The sequence below is a fragment of the Xenopus laevis genome, chromosome 4S (genome assembly GCF_017654675.1).
Source record: "Xenopus laevis strain J_2021 chromosome 4S, Xenopus_laevis_v10.1, whole genome shotgun sequence".
Classification (NCBI taxonomy): domain Eukaryota; kingdom Metazoa; phylum Chordata; class Amphibia; order Anura; family Pipidae; genus Xenopus; species Xenopus laevis.
In genome coordinates this window covers 129,012,947-129,026,381 of record NC_054378.1, presented here as the reverse complement: position 1 = coordinate 129,026,381, position 13,435 = coordinate 129,012,947, and the positions used below count along the sequence as shown (strand labels likewise).

General features: G+C 41.7%; 1 protein-coding gene across 15 annotated transcripts in view; it reads right to left on the bottom strand.

Moving 5' to 3' along the window:
- LOC108704587 (ERC protein 2) overlaps nucleotides 1-13,435 on the bottom strand; it is a 497,481-nt gene that overhangs the window by 366,354 nt on the left and 117,692 nt on the right. The gene's annotated exons all lie outside the window — the stretch shown is intronic.

The following is a 13,435-nucleotide window of genomic DNA, read 5'->3' as shown; positions in this document are numbered from 1 at the left end:
TCATACTGTACTGTCTAAGGGAATCAATATGGCACCTCCTCCTCCCATATGTATAAATACAAATATACAGAGAAGGAATGTTCTGGGCACACAATAAGCTATATCCTCATACTGTACTGTCTAAGGGAATCAATATGGCACCTCCTCCTCCCATATGTATAAATACAAATACACAGAGAAGGAATGTTCTGGGCACACAATAAGCTATACCCTCATACTGTACTGTCTAAGGGAATCAATAATGCTACCACAGAGCCAGTATTTTTGTTGAAAGGGTTTAGCCTAATTGCTGGTTATCACACCTCCCAACATGTTGGAAATAAAAAGAGGGAGAAAAAAGTTGGTGCGCTGAATTCTTGGCCACGCCCATTTTTGTGGCCACACTCCCTAATTACCATGTTAATTTTACAAAATTTGTCAGGTTATGAAAATTTGAACATATTTCTGTTTTTTTTTCCAGTTATTACAATGAATGGACTAATGAAGGTGAATTGCCCTTTAAGCTGTGAGTCTAACTTCTCCCAAGGGACCTGTTATCTTATCTTGTTACAATTATTATTTACTTATCTCGAAATTGTTATCAAAGTATCTTATCTGCAGCTGTGGCTGTTCTCAGCTCTCTGCCAAAAGCCAATTAAGTTAGAAACTTTGTTTCTTTTTCTGGCTGTTCAGTGCAGAGAAAAACGGGACTTTCCAGTACAAGCGAGGGACTGCGGGTTGAGCTGTCAAAAGAGGGACTGTCCCTCTAAAAACGGGAAAGTTGGGAGGTATGGGTTATTTAGAGTGAAATTGCTAATAGCACATGGCTCAGGTCGGTCGCTAGTGTGATCACTAATCTGAAGCGAAGAAGCAAAGTGATTCAGAGATAGTGGTATTTACTGGTTTATTCAAAAGTCCCTCTAGGTCCAACTATCCAAAATGAAGTCTAAACAAACTCCCCGGCACTGTGTTTGGAGGTGAATAGATTACGGGGGCGCTCGCAGTCGTATAAACAGAGGATTACCCGTAGATAACACGATAAGCGTAAGGTTACAGCAAACTGGAACATTCACACAAGATAAATGATTCTCACCGGGGGATTGTGATTGAATTCAGAACATTCCGCCAAAGCGAATACAAATAGACTGAATTCAAACACATCGGCCTCATCCGTCTTCTTCATCCGCCTGGAACCCAACTGTTTTATTTTTATGGGGCTTTTTTTTTTATGGACACGTTTTAGAGGGATTCAGATGGAAATCATCAACACGGGGTTCCTTTGTGTTATATATTTGTCATATTGTTGTGTTTATTGATTTATTTAACATTGGATGTTGTCATTCATATTCTATTCAATTCCTCTTCTACCCGGCGTATATGTAAATGCCTGTTGCTAGGGTTACTCACTATTACTAGTATCATTTTTTTATATTTTAATTATATATCTAAATCTCTCGGGTCACTCGGTGTTACTATTACAATTGTTATAGTTTATATTCTGTATAGAGAGAGCAAAGGAGTGTGACAGGCAAACACAAAACCAATAGCGATTGGACAAGTAGACATTAAGTCATAAGATTGGAGGGCTCTGTCCATGGGGGGAAAAAATAAAAATCAACTTTGTGGTGTTTATACAAAAGGCCTGTAGATGTCACTGTGCTCAAGACTTATACTGTGCATACTTCCTGGCAGCTTAAAAGTGAAAGTTACTGTTGTGTAATGGCTGCATGGGTCTCGGCTAATAAAGAACTGATATTTTTAATGTGAAATATTTCATTTGGGAAACAAGTTTTTCTAGGGGGGAGGGTTTAGTTCCATTGTACCTTGTGGTATTACTATTGCCTTCCGTCCCCACTCCAGTTGGGAGGGTTTGATGTCATCATGACCTGCATCTCCATATACACAACTCCTCTCTCTACACTCACCAACACATCCAGCCCCTCAACTGCTCCCCACTCCATGCCCCTCAACTGCCACTCCCTAACCCTACACTCACCCACCCTCCCTGACCCTACACTCCCCCCACCCTCCCTGACCCTACACTCACCCAACCTCGCTGACCCTACACTTCCCCCACCCTCCCTGACCCTATACTCCCCCAACCCTCCCTGACCCTACACTCACCCACCCTCGCTGACCCTACACTCCCCCCACCCTCCCTGACCCTACACTTACCCACCCTCCCTGAATACCCCCCACCTCCCTGACCCTACACTCAGCCACCCTCCCTGACCCTACACTTACCCACCCTCCCTGAATACACAAAGAGTGAATTATACTCATTGTTACATATTTTCACTACAGAGATTAGGTCCAACATCCCCCCAACAGCTGAAAAATGGAAAGATGGAGAATCTTTACTGGGCCCTAGTGTGAGGAGCGGCTGCTGGTGATCATTCCTTTTTCAGCGCTGCCGGCAAGATGGCGGCTCCCAGGGGATACACGTGCCAATGCGTCAAAATGTGCAGCATTAGTGTGCAACATCAGCGAGTGACGAGTGACATCATCACGCTCGTTTTGGCCTTTAAAGGATGCAAGAGCCCAACAGACTTTGCCCGATTATAGGTTCAACTTAGTGTGTTCCTGGGTGCGTTATTACTGATCTTGACCTCGGACTGTTCTATCGACTAAGAACCTTGTTGCCTGAACTGACCTCTGTCTGGATTTGACTTCGCTACTTCGCTACTACTAGATACGTGAAATGTGTTTGGTGAATGCTGTTTCCTCCTGGGTCCTCAAAATCCTAAGCGGAGCCTTCAGGCCCTGACATCTAGACACTAGGCCTCGCTCTTCACCGTATGTTGGTCCATTCTGCTGTTCCTGACCTATTCCCTAATTATCCTTGGGGTATCTTGACATAACTGCCCTTAAAAGATTTATTTTCCAAAAACATCACAGGCATTGATTTCCCCTGCAACATATTCTAAGCCAACGATCTGGATTTTCCATGAACTACAAAAAGCCAGGGATCTTTCGCTTTGTTGAAGTCAACACAATATATACATTTCTCTTTTAAAAGAATGTTCACATCCAAAGAAAACATTTTCACCAAAAAAAAAAAAACCTCCCCTCTCTAATGAGCTGGTTGCCATGGAGATCTCAAGTTACAGCAAATTAATTCTTGTTAATGTCGAGGGTGAAGTATTATTTGTTGTGACGTCATTTTATCATAATCTGCGCTGCTAGAAATGTGTTGTTTTTAACTAAACCAGGGCCTGTCTACTTTCTTCCAGTCAGTGTCGGACTGAAGTATTTTGGGCCAACCAGGAACCAAACCTCTAGGGACCCTCTAACCCACCACCTCCACTGCTGACCGTTGCAGAGCCCCCCATCTTTAAATACAGAATGATGACGTAGGTTAGAAATTTTCACCAGCAAATTTGGCAACAAATATCAGAACATGGGGAATCCGAGACAAACAAACCTAAATTTCCCATGTGCAACACCAAGATGCCCATCCAATCGAAATGTATTAAAAAAAAAATCTAATTTTCCAACCTCGGATGAATTAAAACGACCCAAAAACCTCGAATCAAATTCTCGATTCGAGTTTTTTTTCTGAAAATAACTTGAATGTCAGAAAACAACTTAAAGTGGGAACCTTCCCAGAAGCACCGGGGCAGTTATAGCAGCAAGGGGGGGTTGCAACACAACTGAACTCCTGTCGGATTAACTGGAACCCCTACTGTGATCCTGATCCCCAACATCAGGGCCCAACCTCACTCTTGCAGCTGAATGGAAACAACTCCCAGCAACAATGTTCCAACATCTAGTGGGACCTTCCCAGAAGCACCGGGGCAGTTATAGCAACAAACGGAGGGGCAACCCAACTGAACCCCTGTGGGATGAACTGGAACCTCAACTGTGAGCCTGAACCCCAACATCAGTGCCCAACCTCACTCTTGTGGCTGAATGGAAGCAACTCCCAGCAACAATGTTCCAACATCTAGTGGGACCTTCCCAGAAGCACCGGGGCAGTTAAAGTAGCCAGGGGTGGGGGGGCAACCCAACTGAACCCCTTTGGGATGAACTGGAACCCCGACTGTGAGCCTGAACCCCAACATCAGTGCCCAACCTTACTCTTGTGGCTGAATGGAAGCAACTCCCAGCAACATCTAGTGGGACCTTACCAGAAGCACCGGGGCAGTTATAGCAGCAAAGGGCAACTTCATTTTAAGAAATGTTGAATATATATACATACATATTTACATTATTATCATCCATTATTTATAGAGATGCAATATATTCCCAATGGCTTACAAACATCATTCACATTGGTCACTGCCTTAGTGGAGTTTATAATCTAAGGTCCCTATCAATGTCAATGTTCATAAAACTATGAGTATTTCAAGATATCCAAACTTTTCTACATAGTAGGAAATCAAATCATCAAAAATAAATGTCACGGCACCTGTAAGCTGCCATTAGAGTGCTGTAGTCCCACCCACTGCTTAAACACACAGAAATGTTGCCGGTTTGGGGTTGAGGAATGATTCTTAACAAATCAAGGGATTAATGAAACGGCACCTGCAGACAGACACTGGAATTGGACAGAAACCCAGGTTCTCAGAGGGAAGATTGATTTTATTATCTGTCCTTAAGCAAAATGACTATGGGTTTCCAAAACTGCAACAACACAAACTTCCTAAAAATGTAGTAAAAAAAAAAAGTCTTTAAAACCGACAAAATCTTTTCCAAAAAATACCTTGTTCCCGGCGCGGTGTCCCCCCTTGTCAGCCGTCTAACCTTCCCCTGAGGTTAAATCCTCAGGTTTATAACCTGCAAAGATCCAAATAACTTTCTTTCTGCAAATTGATTCTAATGCCTAAATGCCAACTCACCAGTCTCTTATGGGATACGTCAGCGCCCCCTGGAGCCAAGAAATGGGAATGATTCTGAAGCGCACAATCCTCACGCATTTCTACCAGCAGAAGTATAAAGACTATTGTAACACTGGGCTGTTATATTATATTGTAGTTTATTATACACAGTTCTTCAGCTGTATATGGCCCCTAGTTTCTAAGGTAATAATTGGGACAGGAACTCAAGTCATTCAAAAATAGTTTAACAGAACAAGTAAACAAAAATGGCCTTCTGCGTTTCACACCACTCAGTGGCCATTGACTGACTACTATTACCAGGTGGGATTAAACGGGGACTATTTTAAATTAATTATGAAGGTTAAGGTGGATCTTTAGAACACTAGATATCTCCCAATACATGGAAAAATGAGGCATTGGCCAGAATGGTTTTAACTCTTTATGGACCAACTGCAATATAATGGGATTGAAATATCCGCTGTCAAGACTGTCCCCTAAAGATGCTCTTACACATTAAGGGAGCTCCAAGAAGGACAAACTACCCTCAACAAACGTTAAAGAAGTTTGACATAACAGTTGTAGGTTTCATAAACCAATCAAAAATGAGTCCCTTGAAAATACAGGCAACACAGCAGTAGTGTTAGGAATAATAGCATATGGGAAGCAATGGTTGAATAGCAGGTATATACTGTACAAATATATATAGTATATATAGTAAGAAAAAAGACACGCGTCCATCAAGTTCAACCTTTTAAGTCTATGTATAACCTGCCTAACTGCCAATTGATCCAGAGGAAGGCGAAAACCCATCTGAAGCCTCTCCAAATTGAAAAAAACTCCTTCCTGACTCCAAAATGGCAATGGGATCAGTCCCTGGATCAACTTGTACTATGAGCTATCTCCCATATCCATGTATTCCCTCACTTGCTAAACACCATCCAATCCCTTCTTAAAGAGGTTATAGTGGGCATAATAGTCTCTTGGAGGTGAAGGTTTTAGAAAGATGAGTTTGGAGGGGGCTAGAGAAGCACAGTTTTCTTTTTAAGGTCAATGTCTACGTTGGGTGCCGCATTTTTGTAGGAAGATAATGTGGCACCAAAGTGTAAATACATTTTCTAACCAGTTCAGTGACAGCAGCCTGGAAACTTGTGTCTATGGGCTCCTTTGGATAATAAAGTAAAGCATTTGGGGATAAAGAGGTCAGGAATGGTAGAAAGTTTATTGCCAAGGCCGAAATTAAGGGAAGGCAGAAGAGGCACCTGCTTAGAACACAACAGTGGAGAAGAACTAGGTACTTACCTCTTCTGTCTGCCTAGTCCACACCCTTCCACCACCCGCTCATCCCTCAATCCCTTATCCTGCACCCCCACATCACCATGTGCTACACTTGCATGGGTTTGGCTGGGCTGGTGGCCTAGGGTGCCCACGTGGCTTGGCCCGGCACTGGCAGATGAAACGTGAATTGGAGAAAGAATGAGAAGAGGAGGAAGGTGTATGTGCCTGACTATAGGAATAGTAGCAGGTAAGATAAAGGGCGAGTGGGACCTGGATTCTAATGACTATCAGAAGGAAACAAAATTGAAAAGGAACCCCATTCAATGAGGAAAATGAAAGATCCCCAAATGGATTCTGGGAAAAATCTAGTCAATACTCCAAGAGGGCAATTGTATTGGGGTTTGTGATATTTATGTTGTGCAACAGACAATGTGCGGCTGAAGCAGAGAAACATGACCTTCCTGATTCCGGTATCATTTTGCCCATAAAATTAGCATTTGGTCGGTGCAGTTTTACTTTAGCACAAATGGAAAACCTGATATTACCCAAATCTTCTTTTTCATATAAACACAATCCTCTGTCCCTGAAGAGATGTAAGACGATCGCCACAATAAAGACAACACAAAGTACATTATGTTCATTAGAAACAGACAAGGAAATGCTCAAATATAAACAGTCTCTGGAAGGAGAGGTCGTGTACTAATGACTGACGGGAATAAGCAAAATATGCAGAAAGATTCCCTACCTTGTGCTGGAGATGCTTCTCCTGCGTCACTGAAGTTGGGGGTAATGGAAGGTTCTGAAGGAGACAAGTGATCGGCCGGGGTGGGGCAGGGGGTGGCTAAAACTCACAGACTATGGAACAAGCTTCCAGAATCAGTTTATTCATTGAAGAAGAATTGGCCAAGGCTAAGAAGTTACTAGATGCCTCCACTTTTCCTTCTCCTTTTACTTACATAGGTGTTACCAATATGGCAGCTGGAGCCATGTCTCCCCAAGTAGGGATCCAGGGATGATACATTTTTGCATGGCTTCCATCAGGGGGATATGGTGGCAAAAGAGTTAGGGGCCCTGAGATGAAAAGGATTAACTCCATGCCTGTAGGTGGAGCTTGAGTGGATAAAGATGTAGCATAATTAGGAGTTTACTCACTGGCAGGACCCACCACCCAGGGGGCCCAGGTGACCAGTGTGATAATAACCAGCCCTGGGGTTGCTGATGGCAGCACTGCTTTTTTGGCTGTTGAGAAGTTCCGCTATGGATTAGTGAATACAATGTGACTTTATCATAAATAAATAGTGAATTATAAAAATATTTCCCTAGTCCCACTCCATCTGATACTGCCCCACAGGTTTGGCGCTGCCAGTAGGGTCATTCATCAACAATGGGCAGTTAGCCATAGCGATATACATATATAAACTGTATGCTTTGCATATACACATCTCCGTACACTGACTGCACCTGGGGTTTTCTGGATAAGGCATCTTTCCATAATTTGGATCTCTACTAAAATAAAATCACTTAACCATTAATTAAAACTAGGGTTGCAAAGAATCCATGATTCAGTTGGGGATACGACCAGGATTTGGCCTTTTTCAGCAGGATTCCAATTCGGCCGAATCCTTATGCCCAGCAGAACAGAATCTGAATTTGCATATGCAAATTAGGAGCGGGGAATGAAATTGCGTGACCAGGAAGTAGAAAAAATGTTTTCCCCTTCCCACCCCTAATTTGCATATGCAAATTAGGATTCGAATTTGGTTCAGTATTCGGCCAAATCTTTTGTGAAGGATTCGGGCGTTCGACCCAATCCAAAATAGTGGATTGGTGCATCCCTAATTAAAACTAATAGGATTGTTTTGCTTCCAATAAGGATTAATTATATCTTAGTTGGGATCAATTACAAGCTACTATTTAAAAATGATTTTTTTTCTGTGTAATAATAAAACCGTAGCTTGTACTTGAGCCCAACCAGGGTCACCATCAGGGGGGCACAGGGGTTACTGCTGTACCGGGCCCCGGGCCTAAAGGGGGCCCCCTTGACAGTGGCTAAACAGTGCCAAACCTGCCTAAGCCCAGAAACCTCCGAAGTCCAGAAGAGCCGAAGTCCCGAAGCTGCAATAAGATCCAAAGCCGCGAAAGGAGCTGAAATTAAAGTCCTGAAGCCACGAGTTCAGTTCTACTGAACACCAATGTGTTTTTCTTTTTCATTTTATTAAACTCCTGGCCACTAATGTATTATTTTAATACTCTATAGGGCCCTGCAACCCATGTTTTTTTAAAAAAAATATTCTCTGGGCCCCAGAGACTTGTAAGGGGGGCCCTGGGGCCAATGGATCAGATCACAACAAGAAGAATATGGGTGGACCGACTGAGAAATACATCAATGATCTGATGCAGTCCACAATCAGAGGGGATTTTTAAACCTGTCCGATCCACATCTGCCCAACTTTCAGCCAGATATCGACCGGGAAAGCCCTTTGGGGGGATTATAAAGGAGAACTAAACCCTAAAAATGAATGTGGCTAAAAATGGCATATTTTCTATAGTGAACTTATTGCACGAGGCTAAAGTTTGAGCTTGTCAATAGCAGCAATGATCCAGGACTTCAAACTTGTCACAGGGGGTCACCATCTTGGAAAGTGTCTGTGACACTCACATGCTCAGTGGGCTCTGATTGGCTGTTGAGAAGCTAAGCTTAGGGCTCGTCACTAATTATCCAGCAGAAAATGAGCTTCCCTGGCTGTAATATAAGCTGATGCTACAGGTTTGCTGATTAATCAATTCTGATGCTAATTGCACTGGTTTCTGTGCTGCCATGTAGTAATTATGTGTATTAATTACTAATCAGCCTTATATTGTGACATTTCTATTCTATGTGCACTGTATATTGTGAGTGGCTCCCTAAGCTCAGTAAGTGACAGCAGCACAGAGCATGTGAATCAGTGAATCAGCAGAAAAGAAGATGGGGAGCTACTGGGGCATCTTTGGAGACACAGATCTTTACTGCTAAAGGGCTGTGGTTGCCTTGGGCTGGTAGCCATAAATGTAACAATTAAGATCTGCAACCATTTTCAATACTTATGGCTGAATTATCACATAAACAGGTAGAAACAATAAAATTCTACTTGTACAATTAAGTAGTAAACCCTGATCGATGTTCGGATGCCCTAAAAATTTTCCTACCTGCCGAGATTGACAAACCGGCTGATATCCAAGTCTTTTGCCAATATTGGTCAGTTCGTCTCCCACCTTAAATGCAACGAATATCCTGAAAATCCTTTGTTTTGTACGATAATATCCGTACGATTATGGCCACCATTAGTCAGCTGAAGGCAGGCTCTTATCAATTAGATGTGACCCATAATGCTTGCCTGGCTTTGAACCCATTGAGATACCTTCAGGTGTCATGGCAGCACCAGTGAAGGAGGATAGAGGATTATATCTTGTTGAGTCAGTTTTGCCCTTACTCAACATCATAGTGGTGTATTTACGTATTCATTTAGTTAATTGCTAAAAAAAAAAATCCACACAGTTAATGGGAGACAGTAGGACAAGATGGAAGCAGCAAAGCAAGATGGAAGCCACTTTATCAGCGCTGTCCAACTAGAAGCCCAGGTGGCTTGAAGTTGTGTTTCAAAAACAGCCATAGTTTGGAAGTTACGAGGTTATATTAAAGGGCTTTGTTCCTTTACAGCTAAAGACAGCCCTTGAAGTAAAGCTCTATAACAGCCTTTTGCTGAAAGATCAACTAAAATGACCATATAAGGGGCTTTATATGGACTTTAATTTTATGGTGAAATTCCATTTAAAATGCATTTCTTAAAAAATTATAATTGACAGATCCCAGCTGCTTCCTCGTTTCCAGAAAAAAAAGCTGAGAAATATTTTCTTTAAGTACCTTTTGCAATGATGCTGGACAACTATGAATTTGGGAGATTCCTACCAAGAATAAAATATGTGCCTTACAATTCCCTTGCAGAAATTCCCAGAATCCTGCTTAGATATCAGTCTGTGTTCTCTGCCTCTTTACTATCTCCCTGTCCCTGAGCCATCTCCCATTAACCCATTTTTTATGATCCAATTCCATATGGAAGTCATCAGATATTGCCTCCAGCATTTTCCCTCTTCCTTCCAGATGTATAAGAGATTCCCAATCCCCCCCCCTCAGAAACAACCTCCGTTAGAGGAGCAGGTTCTAACTTCCAACTGTCAAAATGTAAAAAACCTACAAATATTTAAGGATTCCTTTGCCAGTAGTGAAAAGGAGTGGAGTACTAAAAAAGTGATTTGTTTTAAAAGATTGGAAGAATTTATATAGTAATCAGAGGATTTCAGTCCTGAGAATTATGAAAGTTAATGGGGAATGTACTTTTCAGTTGTGCACAAAATAAACTGCAGGGACCAGAAAGGATTTAGGGGAATTCAAACATGAGGCATCTGCTGAGGGGCCCCAGACACAGGAGTAGGTAAGTCAAGTACAGAAGAGCAATCAAACACAATGAAGCAGATACATAAGGGAAGGGCAGAGGAGAAGAAAGGATTTTCTGGTGAGACTATAAGAGTAGAGCATAGATGGAAAAAATGGAAGAAGAGAGTACAAAGGGTTAACAATATGACTAGTGATGAATGAATTTGGGGCGTTTCACTTCTCCAAAAAATTTGCAAATTTCCCGCGAAATGGCGAAAAATTTGCAAAATGGCGCCAGCGTCTAGTTTTTGATGCCGTTTTTGGCAAAATTGGGCCGGCGTGCATTTTTTTTTGATGCCGGTGAATTGCAAATTTTGATGCGGTTTTGCAAATCTATTTGCCGCCGGCGAATCGCAAGAATTCGAGCCTGGCGAATAAATTCACCCATCACTACATATAACTTCATAATATAATAGAGAGAGAGAGAAAAAAGATATGGAGAGAGAAAAGTAATAGAAATACAAAAATGAATCATCATAGAAGAGGAGAATGGAGAAGACAGGATTTTGTAATGACTATGGGAGTAGAAATGTATCGAGTGGAAAAGTATTGGAATGATAAAATGGAGTAGAAAGGTAAAAATGCAAGAAAAAGTAAAGCATGGAGAAGGGAAGCAGAAGATGAGAGGCTGGATTAATGATAATATAGAAAAGGGGGATTGAATACACTAAATCAAGAGAAAAGGATAGGAGTTGCAGTACAAAAGGAAAATATAATTTTACAGAAACAAAGAGGTAGAATGGACTGTTGAGTGAACAGAAGAGAAGGAGACAACATGGACTAATGAGAAAACAGAAGACTGGATGAGTTAACTTGAGGATGGAAAATATTGAAAGAAAATAGAAGAGCAGGAGAAAAGATTGTCTGATGAGAGGACAGAAGAGGAGAAGGTTACAGAGTGAACAGAAGAGCAGAAGAAAGAGCAGGGGAATGGTCTGATGAAAGGTCAGAAGAAGAGAGAATTGCAGAGTGAGCAGAGTGAGCAGGAGAAAGGATGGTCTGATGAGAGGTCAGAAGAAGAGAGGATTGCAGAGTGAGCAGAAGAGCAGGAGAAAGGATGGTCTGATGATAGGTCAGAAGATGAGAAGATTGCAGAGTGAGCAGAAGAGCAGGAGAAAGGATGGTCTGATGAGAGGTCAGAAGAAGAGAGAATTGCAGAGTGAGCAGAGTGAGCAGGAGAAAGGATGGTCTGATGAGAGGTCAGAAGAAGAGAGGATTGCAGAGTGAGCAGAAGAGCAGGAGAAAGGATGGTCTGATGATAGGTCAGAAGATAAGAAGATTGCAGAGTGAGCAGAAGAGCAGGAGAAAGGGTGGTCTGATGATAGGTCAGAAGATAAGAAGATTGCAGAGTGAGCAGAAGAGCAGGAGAAAGGGTGGTCTGATGAGAGGTCAGAAGATGAGAAGATTGCAGAGTGAGCAGAAGAGCAGGAGAAAGGATGGTCTGATGAGAGGTCAGAAGATGAGAAGATTGCAGAGTGAACAGGCGGGCAGGCAATAGTGTGGTTTGATAAGAGAAAAGAAGAGGAACAGATAGGTTTCATGATTCAGAAAGGGTTGACTTAAAAAATAAAACAGGAACTGGTGAGGTACTGGGACTCATGAGAAAACAGAAGAAGAGGATATAGGACAGGCTTGTGAGAGAACACAAGTTGAGGAAATAGAATGGACTAATGGGTGGACAGAAGTGGAACAGGTAGAATTGAGTAGTATCTGCAAAGAACAGAGAAGTAATTATAAGAGAAGAGAGACAACTTAATGGATTAAAAAAAAAGAGAAAAAACTTGAGGGAGAAGAGAAGGTGCGGAGGCAGGAAAGACTAATGAGAAGACAGAAGAGTAGGAGACAGAATGTGTAGAAAAAAGAAGAATAAGAGATAGGACGACAGATGATAAAACACAAGATGAATGGGGAAGAATAATATGTAATACTAATGTTCCTTGGTGGTTCCCTGTAACCCAACCCTCTGAGAAAAACTTATCTTAACTGCACTGGTTGAAATATATGTTCCTAGTTAGAACCAGCCCAAAGCTATTAATTCACTTCTTCAGTAAAAACACTTCTGATGCATAGTTTGTAAATTGTCCCCTTTCTTTAGGAATAATTAAACAATAAAATAGATGTTAGGTCCTATTAACCCCCAACCAAGAAATGATTTATGTTTATTAGTAAGTCATAAGCCTTAGCCTGTGATTAATTAGCCAAGGATTCAACAGCAAAACTCGAAAAGGTTAAACAATCAAAGCATTCAGCTCTTCTCCTTGGGAAAGTCTGCCATAATTATACATATGCTCAAACAGCAATGTTTTGGCTGGGCCAATAGCTGCTCGTTCCTTGGATGTTGGCTGCAGTTCCCCTGGCCTCCATTCATTAAGCTTCGTTATGGATGAAACAAATTAGTAAAACGTTCCAGCAGAGAAATGACATTTACGCACTCGATATTAATGAACCCAACTGACTCTACTCGAGCCCAGAACAAAGAATTATTTCTAGGGCCTGTCTTGGAAAGCAAAGCCTGGAGATGCCTCTTTCTCCCATCGTCCATCAATATGATTAAATATCATAAGGTCCAGTAATCAAATTATATTAAATTTGCACAGTATCAAACATTGCCGGGATTTAGGGATAAAATGTCAAATAATGGCTGAAATTAACAATTAGAATCATACAATTGACATGGCATTTCTGATGTGTATTGATGCTTGAGGTGAAGATGTAGAAAACACAACCCTTAACTGTGATATCAAACGGCAATGTTTAGAATGGGACCAGAACATTCTACTGCTATATAATTGTGAATAGGAGGAGCCATATTGATTCCCTTAGACAGTACAGTATGAGGGTATAGCTTATTGTGTGCCCAGAACATTCCTTCTCTGTATATTTGTATTTA